Raw genomic sequence first — 16,767 nt, 5'->3', positions numbered from 1 at the left:
TGTAAATCAACTATCCTTCTACCTTAAAAAATGATTTAAAAAAGAAATAAATGTAGCTTGTCCCTCTCTGGAACCTAGACTCTGAACTTCATCTTTTTGATGTATCGGTGGAAGCTGCTGATGCATTTGGGAGGAGTTCGGTGGGGAGAGGAGCAGGCAAGGAGCATGGTAAAGGGAGGAGGGGAAAAGGAAAAGCACCGCTCACAGGTGGGCTGGGCAGCACTTTCCACCACACATAACAGTCCATACCCAGGGTTACCTCCTTCATCAGTGACAGAAGCCCAGTCTTTATCACAGCCCATAATGAAGATTATACTTGCCAGCCTCCCCTTCAGGTAGGTGTGGCCACCATAGGGTAGGGGTGGGGGACCCTGAGGAAGAGGGTAGAGCCTAGAGGATGAGGAGCCTGGTCCTGATGACCTCAGAGCCGTGTTTCTTGTTTAAGCCAGTGACAGCTTGAGTCTCTTGTATGCATGGATACTAGTGCTAACTCCTAACTTTCACCCACTTTTTACAAAGGGGGACTCAGGCTCAGAATGAGTAAGTATCTTAATCCAAAGTTGTATGAGTATTACCTGGCAGAGTTCAGATTTGCCTCTGTCCATCTGACCCTAGAGTTTCTGTCTTTCTAGCACAGTCTATACTAACAAAAGGAACAGTAACATGCATGTGTTTAGTGCTTTATAATTTGAAAACATTTTTTTTTTAATATTTTGAAAACATTTAAAAAAACATTAGGCAATGTGTATGGTTTGGAATTTAGGATCTGCAAGCAACAGAAATAGATTCTCCATCAGGAGTCCCCAGTCTCTGGGGTCTGAGGTGCCTGATGACCTGAGGTGGATCTGATATAATAATAATAGAAATAAAGGGCACAATAAATGTAATGTGTTTGAATCACCCCAAAACCACCCACCACCCACCCCACAGCCCTGCCGGCTGTGGTCTTCGGTGAAACTGGTCCTTGGTGCCAAAACAGCTGGGGACTGCTGCTCTAGATAACTTATACTAAAGAGCACTCTATTGGGAGGGTTTGGGTGGGTATCAGTTAGTGTTCATCCAGAGAAGCAGAGTGACTGCAGGCTTATTACAGGGGTTTGACATGCAATTGTGGGAACTGGTTAAGCTGGTTAAGTAGAGTCTGTAAGGCTGCGGTCCTCAGGTAGGATGCTGGAGCTTGGTGTCCACAGGGCAGACGGGGACCAAAAAACCTGTCTACACCCATCTGCAGTCTTGGTTGCCCAGCTACAGGCCTGCTTCTCTGCCAACATAGCCTGACTTCAATGTGGGAACTACCGACCTTCATCTTGCTTGGATTTGTGGGCCCATGATTGGGCCTTGTTGATGAAAATAATAAATCAATAAATAAGAATTCTATAATAGAAATGCGAGAGTTTTATTTGAACTAACTGAGGACTATGTGCTTGCGCTCAGTCGTGTCCGACTCTTTGTGACCCTGTGGACTGTGGCTCAGCGGGCTCCTCTGTCCGTGGGACTTTTCAGGTAAGAATACCACAGTGGGTTGCCATTTTCTGCTCCAGAGGATCTTCCTAACCCAGGGATTGAACCTACATCTCCTTATCTCCTGGATTGCAGGCAGATTCTTTACCAGCTGAGCCATCAGGGAAGCCCAAGGATTGTGGCCTGGAGACAGCTCTCAGATGACTGAGGAACTCCTCCGGAGAAGCACCACGGTTCTATATCTTGTCTGAACAAAGAACATTAAATAAGTCAGGTACACATTCCATCAAGATGTCAAAAAAGCCAGAGCAGCACGTACACAGTGAGTCCCCACTATATTTTACACGGACATTCTTTACTTTGGGTCAGTGTGCCCTTTTCTCTAATGATTGAGGCAGATGTACAGTGTATGCTTCAGTTCAGTTCAGTCACTCAGTCGTGTCTGACTCTTGGCGACCCCATGGACTGCAGCACACCAGGCTTCCCTGTTCATCACCAACTCCCAGAGCTTGCTCAAACTCATGTCCATTGCATCAGTGATGCCTTCCAACCATCTCGTCCTCTGTCATCTCCTTCTCCTCCTGCATTCAATCTTTCCCAGCATCAGGGTCTTTTCCAATGAGTCAGTTCTTCACATCAGGTGGCCAAAGTACTGGAGTTTCAGCTTCAGCATCAGTCCTTCCAATGAATATTCAGGACTGATTTCTTTGAGGATTGACTGGTTGCAGTCCAAGGGACTCTCAAGAGCCTTCTCATACATCACAGTTCAAAAGCATCAATTCTTTGGTGCTCAGCTTTCTTTATAGTCCAACTCTCACATCCATACATGACTACCGGAAAAACCATAGCTTTGACTAGACAGACCTTTGTTGGCAAAGTAATGTCTCTGCTTTTTAATATGCTGTCTAGGTTTGTGATAGCTTTTCTTCCAAGGAGCAAGTGTCTTTTAATTTCATGGTTGCAGTCACCATCTGCAGTGATTTTGGAGCTCCCCCAAAATAAAGTCTGTTTCCACTGTTTCTCCATCTATTTGCCATGAAGTGATGGAACTGAATGCCATGATCTTAGTTTTCTGAATGTTGAGTTTTAAGCCAACTTTTTCACCCTCCTCTTTTGCTTTCATCAAGAGGCTTTTTAGTTCCTCTTTGCTTTCTACCATAAGGGTGGTGTCATCTGCATATCTGAGGTTATTGATATTTCTCCCAGCAATCTTGATTCCAGCCCAGCATTTCGAATGATGTACTCTGCATATAAGTTAAATAAGCAGAGTGACAACATACAGCCTTGACGTACTCCTTTTCCTATTTGGAACCAGTCTGTTGTTCCATGTCTGATTCTAACTGTTGCTTCTTGACCTGCATATAGATTTCTCAGGAGGCAGGTCAGGTGGTCTGGTATTCCTATCTCTTGAAGAATTTTCCACACTTTGTTGCTTGAAAGGCCACAAACAGGTTGTTTTAGTTGACATGAAAGTCAAGTGAGCTCATCGATAAGCCAGAATAACTTTCTCAGACCTCAGTATGTGAACTTTTCTTTTATCAGCCTGAGTCCTAAGATGGGAGCACTCCTGCTCCCTGATCATTCTGGTTAGCTCAGGAGGGGCTGGGCCCAGCCAGGCCAGTGAGCCTTGGTCCCCAGACATCTGGCTCCATATCCCATGTTCCTTCTCCTACAAGCAGGCTAAATGACTCAGGTGACAATGAATCATTACTTAGAGCAGAGAGATCCCCTGGGTTTAACTGAGCTTTTGCCACACTTGATTCCCAATTGACAGGTTCTACAGCTCCCCATGGAGATTAAAAAGGAATTTTATTTGCTGTCTTTATTTACTAGGAAAAGTGGGATTTGGTTCGGGACTCAGCTTACTTGTCATACACTGTATGGAACATTTGTCACCAGAAGGGCTCAAGCGCCTGCCAGGATCCCTCCAGGAAATGTGAAGAGATTCACTCCTAGTTTGATATTGAAACTCTAACTAAAAACCTTAATTTATCTAGTCAAAAAATAATTGTAATATATAGTGGAACTATATGTAACCTTGTCCTGTATTTTCCAAGTCTCCTGTAAATGTGTTATCATATTTTCATAATTTAAAAAAAGTTTAAAAAGGGAAAAAAAGAATGTCACTCCTGCTTGATCCTCACCAGGGATAGGAGAGGCTCAGCTGCCAATAAAGGTCTATCAATCTTCAGAGGGCTACAGGCACCACATTTATTCAAGAGCAAATATGGATCGTTAGGCAAAGCCGACCATAAGTTAGAACAGTAGTCTCTTAATTGTGCTGTTGATATTCATCACTGTAATAAAATTTTCTAATTGAAAAAGTCCATATTGACAAACCAAAAAGAAGTGCATTGATTTAATAGTAGTTTTGAATTATTAACTCTACACATTTTTATTCCATGGAGCTGCCACATTTTTCATCAGGCAGGTCATCTCTTAAAGGGGGCCAAAGGTTTATCCTGGAAAATTCCTGAGACTGGAAGATAAGGAAGTTTTGTGGAAAACTTCCCAAGAAAAGTTGTTCTGTTTTTTGTATGCACTGGTGTGTGTGTGTGTGTGTGTGTGTCCACAGACTGATTTCCTTAGATGATCTGAGCCAAAGAGATGGGAATGTCAAGTTTGCTTGGTCAGTCCTGTGGACTGAGATCACTTATGGGCAAGAAAGGATGGGGAGTCAGTGTATTAATACAAGCTCACATACCTGGTGGCCCTGACCTCTGTAAGGACAGCCCAGTTTAGGGATGGGCAAGGGCATTGTGGTGATTATCCATAGCACTTGACTGGGCTCATCATAGTAAGTACTCAGTAAAGACTGGCTTATTGGTTAAGTGTTTGGAAGCAATGGTGTCACTTAGAGATTGCATTCAGTTGCACATAACAAAGACCCAGACAGTCCTGGGTTTGTTCTCAACACAATAGCGGTCAAGATGAAGGCAGCCTAGGATTGCAGGGTGGAGCTCCGTGATGCTGCCCACTGTCTTCTCCTCAGTGCCTGTACATGGCTTCTCTTCTAATCACTTCGTGGTCCAAGGTGGCTCCTGGGATGCTAGCATCTAACCACTATGCAGGTTGGAGGGAGAAATAAAGGCAGAAGAACCAAAAGACGACTAACTTCCAGGAAGCAGGATTTCAGAACGCTCCACACAACACTTGCATTCACAATTCTGTGGCTAGAAGGTAGCCCCGTGATCATATTTAACTGAAAGTGGGGCTGTGAAATGCAGGTTTTCGTTAGGTGTACCACCACTCTGAAACTAAAAAGGGAATCCCTTACTAAGGAGTTAGAGGGAAATGGATATTGTGCTGGTGTTAGTATCAATAGTTTCTGTCACAAACACTCTTACATTAACATGGTTTTGGGGAGAGACAAATGGGTGACATCCATTAAAATGTGAAATATTCATACTCTTTAAAACCCCAAATTTATTTTGTAAATCCTTTCTATAGGTTACTGTCACATATGTACACTGATGATTTAATATGATTATTATATCACTGTACTATTTATATAAGCAAATTGGAAATAACCTAAATGTCCATTGACTAGTGAATCATTAAAAAAACACTGCGATAATATTTGGAGTAGTATGCAGCTATGAAAAAAGAATGAGGCAATTGTAAGTATTGAGATGGATTATGTGCATGCTAAGTTGCTTCAGCTGTATCTGACTCTGTGCTCCTATGGACCATAGCCTGCCAGGCTCCTCTGTCAGTGGAATGCTCCAGGCAAGAATACTGGAGTGGGTTGTTATGCCCTCCTCCAGGGGATCTTCCAGACCCAGAGATTAAACCTACGTCTCTCATGTCTCCTGCATTGGCAGGTGAGTTCTTTACCTCTAGTGCCATCTGGGAGGCTCTCTGGGATGGACTATGATATGTTCTTAAACCAAAAAGCAAGCTGCAGGATATTATACATCTTGTAATAAGTATAATATGATTCCATTAGTAACACTGTATCATATATGTTCCTGGAAATGTATCAGAGTCTTTGTAGACAGAGAAATGAGCCTGTGTAATTTGAAAGAGCTGCCAGAAATGCTAAAAATCAATTAACGACTGTGAGCTGAACTCCTGATAAAAATAAAAGAACCAAGTCTGTGGTCAGAGAAAGTGGAACCAATCTGGTTTCCAGAAGAATTCTGCTGAGACCAAGTCTGCACCAAAATGTTGGATGGGCCAATCAGATGTGAAGACTTTGCAGCACATTTTAAGGGTGAAACTGGAATGCTGCTGGCAGAACGGTGAACAGATGCCCTGATGTGATATTCTGATGGCATTAGTGTGGGATAACAATAGGCTCTGTGAATATACTGAACTCTCACAAGAAACAAAGGGAATTCCCTGGCAGTCCAGTGGTTAGGACACTGTATTTCTACTGTAGGGGGCACAGGTTTGATCCCTAGTTGGGGAACTAAGTTCTCGAATGCCTCGAGGCAAGGTCAAAAAAATACAGAAACAGAAGGAAATTTCCAGCAATAACAAAACAATAGGACATGCAGATACATGCATAGTGAGCTAAAACTAGAATCAAGGGAGAAAAGCAAACTGCAAGGCTTGGAGGATCAATGTCAGTGTCAGCCTCAAATGCAGGGATTGGAAGCTAAGCCCTGAGCCCACTGCCAGGGCCCATACCTCATTATGAAGTTTAAAAGCATCCCCTGTTGGTAGGATACACGACACCAGGAAAAAGTAAATGCAAATCTCCCTTTTGGAGGAGAGCTCACTCGTTCAGCTGTGTCTGACAATTTTCGACCCATGGGCTCTAGCCCACAAGGCTTCTCTGTCCACGGGATTCTCCAGGCAAGAATACTGGCGTGAGTTGCCATTTCCTTCTCCAGGGGATCTTCCTGATCCAAGGATAGAACCTGTGTCTCTTGCATCTCCCACGTCTGCAGGAAGGTTCTTTACCACTGTGCCAGGAAAGTGTCAATAATTTAGGATTTCAAGATTCCCACAGATTAAAGACAACTAAATAAAAGATAAAAAAAAAAAAAAGAAATTACCAAACAGTTTCAGACATGCCACTTCTACTTACTTGCTTGTATGACCTTGGGTAAATCACTTAGCCTCTTCAAGCCTCAGTATTCCCACCTTTCAAATAGCGGCAATAAGTTCTTATCCCCTAGAGGTTTATAAAAGATATCAAACTTGTAGAGCACTTAGTAAATGCTCAATAAATGCAAGAAGTAATTATTATTATTACTTTTATTCCTGGATATCCCTTCCTTCTGGTCACTGTGCAATCAAGTCCACTGATTAGCATGTGTCTAATTAGCATTAGCATGTCACTTTCATCTCTAGGTCCCCAGTGCATCTCAACTTTGATGCCAGCACCCCGACCCTCTCCCTTCCACGCCCCTCTCACAAATATAAGATGAACCATATCCACATGTGGTGTGGTGTGACCAAATATTTTTTTAAAAATAAATAATAACACATATATGGAGGCTAAGAAGGGAATCCTAAATATAAAGGGCCAGAATCTTTGTGTTGGGGTCCAACAGATGTGGCTTATGCTTCAGAATGTTTTTGGATAGTTCTTTCTGACTTCTGGGGACTTCCCAAGTGGCTCAGTGGTAAAGAATTCTCCTGCCAATACAGGAGATTTGGGTTCCATCACTGGGTCGGGAAGATCCTCTGGAGAAACAAGTGGTAACCCACTCCAGTATTCTTGCCTAGGAAATCCCAAGGACAGGGGAGACTCGTGGGCTATAGTTCATGGGGTCACAAAGAGTCAGACACAGCTTAGCAACACAACAACGACCCCTGGCCCCACCGCCACACACATCTGGGCATCTCATGGCTCTTATAGAGGGTCACCCTCCTCAGTCACAATCTTGGGTGATTTAAAACTGCTTCAACATGGTCCCAGAACCCTTTTCCTTTTATTAAAAACCTGGCCCATTGACCCTGTCTATGGGCCTATGCTTTAGCCAGCAAGCACATGTGAGTATCTTTCAGGGTAAGGACCGCTTCGGCTTCCATATGTTAATGTTTAGTTGTTGGTTTACAATGAGTCTAGAGCTGAAAACAACATAGACGGTGTCTTGGGTAAAATTTCCTGGAAGCAGAGCTTGACACAGGGATCTGAGTGCATATGAGTCACTGACGGAGTGCTCATCAGAAAATAAATAAAAAAATAAAAAGGAGACAAGAAAGTCAGATAGGGAAGCAAGACAGACCTTTGTGTGATCCCTAGGGGTAGACTCTGGAGCAGTGCTGTCCAGCAGAAGTTTTTGCAGAGGAGAATGTTCTATGTAACTGGCAAAATACAGCACAGTTACTACTATCTACATAAGGCCATTGAGCATTTGAAATATGACTTGTGTAACTGGCATATAATTGTGAATTAAATTACATGTGTACTTTAAATAAATCACATAATTTAAAATAAATTACATAATTTTAAATAAATTATATAATTAAGTATGAATGATGGCTACTATTGGACAATTCAGTTCTGGAGTATGAACCTCAAGTCAGAATTGAGAAGAGGGAGTGAGCTTCTTGTGGTCTCATTGATCTCGGGCTGCCCTGGCTTTGGTGGGAGGGTAGGTGGGGCACGATTTTCCAGGCAAAGCTGTTAGCCGTGCTTTTCTCTCTACCTTTCTCCTCTTAATCAACAGATGCTCTTCTGTGTCTGTGAATCTATTTATGTTTTTATAAATAAGTTACAGAAAACAAACTTATGGTTACCAAGAGGGAAGAGGAGGAGGGATATATTTGTAGTCTGCAATTAAAACATGCACATTACTGTATATAAGATAGGTAACTGACAGGACCTACGGTATAGCATAGGGAACTATACTCAATATCATGTAATAATCTACAATGGAAGAGAATGTTAAAAAACATATATATATATATAGATATATATATATATGCATGTAAATACTTTGGCTACCCGATGTGAAGCGCTGACTCATTGAAAAAGACCCTGATGCTAGGAAAAATTGAGGGCAGGAGGAGAGGGTGACAGAGAATGAGATGGTTGGATTGCATCACTGAATCAATGTACACGAGTTTGAGCAAACTCCAGGAAATAGTGAAGGACAGGGAAGCCTGACGTGCAGTCCATGGGGTGGCAAAGAGTCGGACTTGACTTAGCAACTGAACACCACCACCAATAATGGAATCGCTTTGCTGTACATGTGAAACTAATACAACATTGTGAATCAACTATATTTGTATAAAAATTAAAAAAAACCTCTTAGCAGTGGACATTCAGACAGTTGGGGGCTTCCCTGGTGGCTCTGACGGTAAAGCTTCTGCCTGCAATGCGGGAGACCCAGCTTTGATCCCTGGGTCGGGAAGATCCCCTGGAGAAGGAAATGGCAACCCATTCCAGTATTCTTGCCTGGAAAATTCCATGGACAGAGAAGCCTGGTAGGCTACAGTCCATGGGGTCACAAAGAGTCGGACATGACTGAGTGACTTCACTTTATTCAGATGGTTGAGAGGGTGTGTGAGTGTGCGTACTGGTCAAGTAGGGAGGATTAGACATTATCACACCCCCTACAGATCACAGAATGATCAGCTGGGTCACCCTGACACCCTATTTTCTTCCCATCTCACAGATTCTTTGATAACTGAATTATAGCCATAGAATAACCTGACGACAACACCTGGCCTCTGGCTTCATGGAGCAGAACAAGTTTCCTGGTCCCCAGAGCTGCTGGTTCCTCTCCCACCTCATTCTCAGATTGCCCCTGGCAATTCTACTGGTTTGCTGGTCCCGAGAGGAGTGTCATGATGTATTGCACAAGTACACAGAGGGAATTTTTCTGTGGGTTTCTGATTATTAGCTGTTTCAGCCATAGAGAGGAAATACATTTAATTTTACACTGTCTACTGCAACCTTTGAGATGGCTAGCCCAACAGCTCTAAAAAAAGAAAAAAATAATAACTCTGCCCTTTCTACACTGAAGTATCATAGATATGAAGTTATAAATGAGGAAACCTAGGTTCATGTTTTATTTATGCCTATTACCTTTGATTTATGGTGTTGAAAAACACATTCAACCTAATTTATGCAGGAATTAACTTTGGTAGAGATTAATTTTGGATCTATGGCCCCTTCCTAAAATATATCATCTCTATTCATAATCTTGGCTTGCAGACAGAGATGGTAGTGAGGAAAAGAAAAAAAAAAAAAAACCTTCCAGAAGGGAAATACTTTTAAGTCCTTAAATGAGGATAACAGAATGTTTTTAAAATTAAGATCCCTTGCAGTTCAGAGCCAGAATTTAGAATTAACCAAGCAGTGTTTTCCACTGAGTTTGGACATTTGGTAGGGCATTTTAGATGAAAATACATAAAATAGAAGAAAATAAAAAACAGGACCATGGTATACATTAATGCTTAATAATAAGTCATTAATAACTCTGAAATATTTAACCAGTATTACTCTTATGTTATCTGTGTCATATCTTATAGACTACTGAGCACATGTGAGTCTGAGTGTGTGTCTTGGAAGAGGAAAAGGATAGGAAGGAGAGGAAAAAACAATCAAAGGGAAAATTTTTAAAAAATCAAAGAGAAGTACAAAATATAGCTCCGAGCCCCAGGACAGTCAAGGGGAAAAGGCTACAATGAATGTCATGCCTAATACAAGAAAGCATGTTAGTTTGCCAAGAGGACTTAATTTTCAGAAAGTCGCCTTTGTTTTAAAAAAACAAACAGCATGGTGGATAGTGTCTCTTTTGCTTTGCTTTTCTTAGACCCCAGCTCTCTTTGCCGTTTCACACCTCACTGGCTGAGGTGAGTCACTCGCTGACATTACCTGCCTGACCCCAGTCTGCACTTGTGTTTGTGACCCCTGGTCCTGAGGCTGCTGTTCAAAGCTCATCGTGCCTCTTCCTGTGGAAGCCTCGGGCCAGTCAAAGAGCCGCCAGGTGAGTAGAGGAGGAGACAAAGGGAGTCGTCCCCCACCCTTCCTGCGGCAGGGGACACCCTGTCTCCACAGCTGTTGGTGCTCCTCTCCTGAGTCCCCTGCGCTGTCGTCGTCCCCGCCTCCAGCCAGCACCCCCATATCCAGGCCCTCGCTGGTTACGGGATGGTGTACCACAGGAGAGTGTCTGGGGAGAGGCCCCCAGAGAGCCCTCCCTCATCGGTGGGGTTGTGTCTATTAGTTTTCACTTGTACGGGAATGCAGGGGCATTCCCTTGGATATGTGTCTTACTGGACCAAAACAGAGAGTATATAATATTAAGTCACTGTCCTGGAGATTATCTGACCAAGGGAGTGATTCCGGTTGGCTTTAAGACTGTGTCCTTGGCAGTGGGATGCTTTAGTTCTGAAAGGGAAAACAAATCTCTCTCCTCTACCAGCCTGCCACAAAAAGCATTGTGCAAAGCTTAGTCAAGTGCGCAAATCTCTACTGTGAACTTTCCTGCCGTATCTGGGGGAATTACCGGGCCTTGAAAGCTCCCACCAACAGATAAGAAGCAAGGTTATAACAAGATTTGACATGCAGTTTTGAAGGCCCCACTCAGAAAAGTGGAGAGGGCAGCTTTCAAAGCACCATTTCAGGAGATTAAGATTCGAAATTGTGTTGCTTTATCTTACTGTTTTCTTTCACAGGCTTTTCCTTAGGTCTTGCTGGGGAGTCTTTTTTTTTCCTTCATTTTTTCTTTCCCTGGTGTACATATGAAGGTTTGTAACGCTTCACGCTTGAAGACTAAAGGAAAACTGAGTAAATTCAATATGACCGACTTCAGAGTCACTGGCTTCACATGCATTTACTTGCTGTGAAGAGAAAACCATGTGAGGAAAATATATTGCCACTGCAGGAATGGATCTGTCCCACGTGTAATAGCTCATTTTTATCCACCCCTCATGTCTTACCAGAATAGGTTACTAAAGAGGCTGGCCCTGCAGCACGGAGGCCTCTCAGCCTCAGTACTGTGGGATGGGCCTCATTCCCAGGCCTCCCTGCCTCCCCTGGGCAGACCCCACCTCCCTGACATTCTAGAGCTTCTTTCAGATCTTTTTTTGTTTTTGGTTGTGCAGGGCCTTAGGTGCGGCACTCAGCATCTTTGTTGCAGCACTCGTGATCTAGTTGTGACCAGGAATCCAATCCAGCCCCCCTGCATTGGGACTGCAGAGTCTTAGCCACTGGGGCATCAGGGAAGTCCCTTCTCACAGGTCTTGAGCCCCCGTGCTGTTGGCAGCTGAAACAAAAGCTGAAAGAAACCCACTCAGATCTGCAATCTGTGTTCTATAGCCCCATCCACAGCAAGGGGCCAAATCCTTCCGTTTTTCATCCTGCAGAGGCTGGAGCTGCTGGGCTCAGATCCCCAGGTTAATGGGCTTGGAGAAGTGGAAACCAAACTCTAGGTCCAGAAGGAAAGAGAAGATTCAGCCCCAACACAAAGCTGCCTCTATTTCCTGAGAAGCAAGAGGAAGCAACCACTCACCTCAGAGTTTCTGGAGCAACCATGTCTTGAGCATCCTTATTTTGTGATCGATAAAAGTGCTTCTGTCGATGAGAGCACATGTTCTAACTGTGGCAGGGGTGAGGGGTGGAGAGGTTGGGAAAAATATACGTCTAGGAGCAAACAGAAATTGATGTTGGAAAACTTTGTTCATAGTGTAGGGATTCCCTGCAAATATTAACATACTGTGTTACTAAGAAGGGCCATGGACCAGCAAGGCAGGAGGCTGGTTTATCTCTTTGGCCCATTCTCAGTTTCATCCTAAGTAGAAACTGGGGCTCTGATGAATGGTGGGGACAGAAGAATGGCAGAGTATGGAGCTGGAAACACAAGTGAGGGCCTGAAGCCCCTAGCTGTGTACCATTTGATGTCCTGTACAGGTAGAGACGTCCAGATGGCCCTGGAGACCCTGGTTGGGGGGATGGGGAGACTCAACAAAATGAAGGACTGGGAAAAGCTTTGCCTGTTCCCTTGTTTCACTTAAGCCAACGTTAATTCCTGGGGGTTGTGGTCGAAAAATGCCACTTGCATATCAGTAAACAAAGGATGATGTAGCCCTCAAGCCATCAGCCACTGCAGCTGCCCCTGACTGTGAACCTTGAGGGGATTCAGGATGGAGAAGAAGGGATACTGGCCCCACATAGTTGAGGAGCATATCAAAGGAATGATTTTACTGAGCCCAGACTCTTGCATAGAAAACACTAAGTTCATTACCTTGAAACAGCTGCTTTTTCCTTTAACAGCTATCTGTTGATGTTTTGACTAGCTGGCTTTTTTCAGATCAGATCAGTCGCTCAGTCGTGTCCGACTTTGCGACCCCATTAGTCGCAGCATGCCAGGTCTCCCTGTCCATCAGCAACTCCTGGAGTTCACCCAAACTTATGTCCTTTGAGTCAGTGATGCCATCCAGCCATCTCATCCTCTGTCGTCCCCTTCTCCTCCTGCCCCCAATCCCTCCCAGCATCAGGGTCTTTTCCAATGAATCAACTCTTCGCATGAGGTGGCCAAAGTACTGGAGTTTCAGCTTTAGCATCATTCCTTCCAAAGAAATCCCAGGGCTGATCTCCTTCAGAATGGACTGGTTGAACCTCCTTGCAGTCCAAGGACTCGCAAGAGTCTTCTCCAACACCACAGTTCAAAAGCATCAATTCTTTGGCGCTCAGCCTTCTTCACAGTCCAACTCTCACATCCATACATGACCACAGGAAAAACCATAGCCTTGACTAGACGAACCTTTCTTGGCAAAGTAATGACTCTGCTTTTGAATATGCTATCTAGGTTGGTCATAAGTTTCCTTCCAAGGAGTAAGCGTCTTTTAATTTCATGGCTGCAGTCACCATCTGTAGTGATTTTGGAGCCCAGAAAAATAAAGTCTGACACTGTTTCCACTGTTTCCCCATCTATTTGCCATGAAGTGATGGGATCGGATGCCATGATCTTCGTTTTCTGAATGTTGAGCTTTAAGCCAACCTTCTCACTCTCCTCTTTCACTTTCATCAAGAGGCTTTTGAGTTCCTCTTCACTTTCTGCCATAAGGGTGGTGTCATCTGCATATCTGAGGTTATTGATATTTCTCCCGGCCATCTTGATCCCAGCTTGTGTTTCTTCCAGTCCAGCGTTTCTCATGATATACTCTGCATATAAGTTAAATAAGCAGGGTGACAATATACAGCCTTGACGTACTCCTTTTCCTATTTGGAACCAGTCTGTTGTTCCATGTCCAGTTCTAACTGTTGCTTCCTGACTTGCATACAAATTTCTCAAGAGGCAGGTCAGGTGGTCTTGTATTCCCATCTCTTGCAGAATTTTCCACAGTTTATTGTGATGCACACAGTCAAAGGCTTTGGCATAGTCAATAAAGCAGAAATAGATGTTTTTCTGGAACTCTCTTGCTTTTTCGATGATCCAGCGGATGTTGGCAATTTGATTTCTGGTTCCTCTGCCTTTTCTAAAACCAGCTTGAACATCAGGAAGTTCACGATTCACATATTGCTGAAGCCTAGCTGGCTTTTTTAAACCTTCCTATATATGCTGGCTCCTCTCTCCTCTTTAGAACAGCCTCTCAGAGCTATCTACGAGTCTGTATCCCAAGTTTAAGTCCCTGACAAGTTTGCTGAATAAAATAAAATTCTCAACTTTTAGGTTGTGCATTTTTTTTTCAGCTGACTGATTGAACATCTGAATAATGAATTAAAATTTTTGCCATAGTGACCTATGATAGTAGTATCAGTGATGAGACACATTGCTGGGGCTATTGATCACTTCTAGCAGTCTTGCTGGCATGTGTGTTAGCAGAGGAAGCGACACCAGTCTGGTGTGACCCTAGGATTTTGATCATCCAGCTCCAGTTTCTCTTTCCCAGTTCATCTTTTCCACCTTCCCAGCAGTTCCTTGCTTTTGTCTTTCTGAACTCTTCCCCATTGCCAGGCACAACCTGCACTTACACGGCTGTGCTGAGAGGATTCTGTCTGGTAGAACTCCTTCCCTTTCTGTTCTCTGGAAAAGTCTTATCAACTGTTCTTCATGTTCCCAGTCAAGTTGCTTCTATAATGGTTTTTCTAGATCCTCAGATGAAATTAATCCTATTCACTGAAATTTTTTTTGATGTGGACCATTTTTAAAAGTCTTTATTGAATTTGTTACAATATTGCTTCTATCTTATGTTTTTTTTTTTTTTTTTGTCATTGAGTCATGTGGAATCAGCTCCCAACCAGGGATCGAACCCGCAGCCTGCATTGCAAGATGAAGTCTCAACCACTGGCCTGCCAGAGAAATCCCTGAACTTTCACTTTATGGTACTATAGAATATGTGAATTATAATTATTCCTTCATTGGTGTTGCTCTGCTAGATCTTGTATGCTTTCTGCGGAGACCAAAGTTAAGCTGAATTGCCTTGTCCTGTATTAAACTAAATGAAAAGTCTGAAATAAGCAAGTATGTGGTGAAGTGAAAGTCGCTCAGTCATGTCCAGATGTTTGCAAATCTATAAACTATACACTCCATGGAATTCTCCAGGCCAGAATACTGGAGGGGGTAACCTTTCCCTTCTCCAGGGGATCTTCCCAACCCAGGGATTGAACCCAAGTCTCCTGCATTGCAGGCAGATTCTTTACCAGCTGAGTTACAAAGTAACTGGTAACTTTGTATCCAAGTATCTGGTAGGGGTTCATAAAAGGGGGAAGGGAATGGAAGTGGAGAAACTCAGTTTCTCTTATCACTGTTGGATGCTGGAATGCACACACACAATGTGTATATATTAACATACACACATATAGATGTATTGAGCTATTTGCTGCTGCTGCTGCTGCTGCTAAGTCGCTTCAGTCATGTCCGACTCTGTGCGACCCCATAGACGGCAGCCCACCAGGCTCCCCAGTCCCTGGGATTCTCCAGGCAAGAACACTGGAGTGGGTTTCCATTTCCTTCTCCAGTGCATGAAAGGGAAAAGTGAAAGTGAAGTTGCTCAGTCGTGTCTGACTCTGAGCGACCCCATGGACTGCAGCCCAGCAGGCTCCTCCATCCATGGGATTCTCCAGGCAAGAGTACTGGAGTGGGGTGCCAGTGCCTTCTCCATTGAGCTATTTACTATGTACCATATACTGTACTAGGTGATTTTACATGGACATTTTAATTCAATCCTCACAAGGACTTGTTTCGGAAGCAAGGAAAGAGACATGATTAAGGGTTTAAGTCATATGCCCAAGGTCCCATAGCTAGTAATAGAGCATAAATTCAAATTCAGTTTTAGTCTGACTCCAAAGCCCAAGGCTTCATTTATTATTAACGACCTCCCTTCGTCACAGCTCTAATGGACAGCTGTCATTCCCTTGGCTTCCTGCCTCCACATTGGAAGCTGAAAAGCCCAGACATTGTCCCAGCCTCCCTTGCAGCTAAAACACAGGCAGATGGCCTGGCGTTGACTAAATGGATGCCTCTGCTACAGACTTTGAATTGAGAGCTGGTGACATAAAGAGGCAGAAACAGCAGAGAGTCCAGAGGCACTGGGGGAGTGGTACAGGAGCAGCACTGTCTACAGTTCGGGTGTCTGTGGTTGCCGGGCAAACTGTGGCATCCATTTTTCAGAGACAGGTCAGTGTAGTGGCTCCCACTAGGTGGATTAGGTGATGTGTTTTATTTTATTTTATTTATTTATTTTTTATTTTTTAACTTTACAATATTGTATTTGTTTTGCCATATATCAACATGAATCTGCCACAGGTATACACGTGTTCCCCATCCTGAACCCTCCTCCCTCCTCCCTCCCCATACCATCCCTCTGGGTCATCCCAGTGCACCAGCCCCAAGCATCCAGTATCGTGCATCGAACCTGGACTGGCGACTTATTTCATATATAATATTATACATGTTTCAATGCCATTCTCCCAAATCATCCCACCTTCTCCCTCTCCCACAGAGTCCAAAAGACTGTTCAGGTGAAGTGTTTTGTCTGGAGTCTACCTGTGGCACAGCTTCTCTCATCTGGTCTCCTTTTCTAGTCTGGTTTCAATCATTTTGGAAAGTCCTGGAACTATTTCACAACTCAGCAACAAATGCTTTTTTTCTGCTTAGTCAACCAGAATGAGTTTCTGTTGCTTGCAGCCAACAACACTGACTGATATAACATATACACTCATAATCTTGAATACAGGTTGACTTTGCCATACATCATTTCTACCAGGAATTAAAAACACACATGGACACAGAATTTTATGAAAGTTCGACAGAGTGGAGGGTGACTGTGGGAGGTCATTGGGAACAATTTTTAGCTCACTGATCTATTTATAATTCATATAAATAGAATATAGTTATAGTTTGCATGGATGATTATGGAACTTTTCAGTGTGGTTTTACAAAACTGGGATGCAGA

The 16,767-nt window shown here is 43.5% G+C and overlaps 1 long non-coding RNA gene across 1 annotated transcript; it reads left to right on the top strand.

Annotated features, from left to right (window-relative positions):
- The first annotated feature begins 1,434 nt into the window (after nucleotides 1–1,434).
- LOC129623269 (uncharacterized) lies at nucleotides 1,435–14,793 on the top strand. Its single transcript, XR_008700446.1, has 4 exons — nucleotides 1,435–1,503; nucleotides 1,597–1,735; nucleotides 10,185–10,358; nucleotides 14,590–14,793. It is a non-coding gene; the product is annotated as an uncharacterized LOC129623269 (long non-coding RNA).
- Nucleotides 14,794–16,767: the final 1,974 nt, after the last annotated feature.

Source organism: Bubalus kerabau, chromosome 11 (genome assembly GCF_029407905.1).
Source record: "Bubalus kerabau isolate K-KA32 ecotype Philippines breed swamp buffalo chromosome 11, PCC_UOA_SB_1v2, whole genome shotgun sequence".
Lineage (NCBI taxonomy): Eukaryota > Metazoa > Chordata > Mammalia > Artiodactyla > Bovidae > Bubalus > Bubalus kerabau.
The sequence above is the reverse complement of the archived record's forward strand: the minus strand, read 5'-3'. Positions and strand labels throughout refer to the sequence as shown.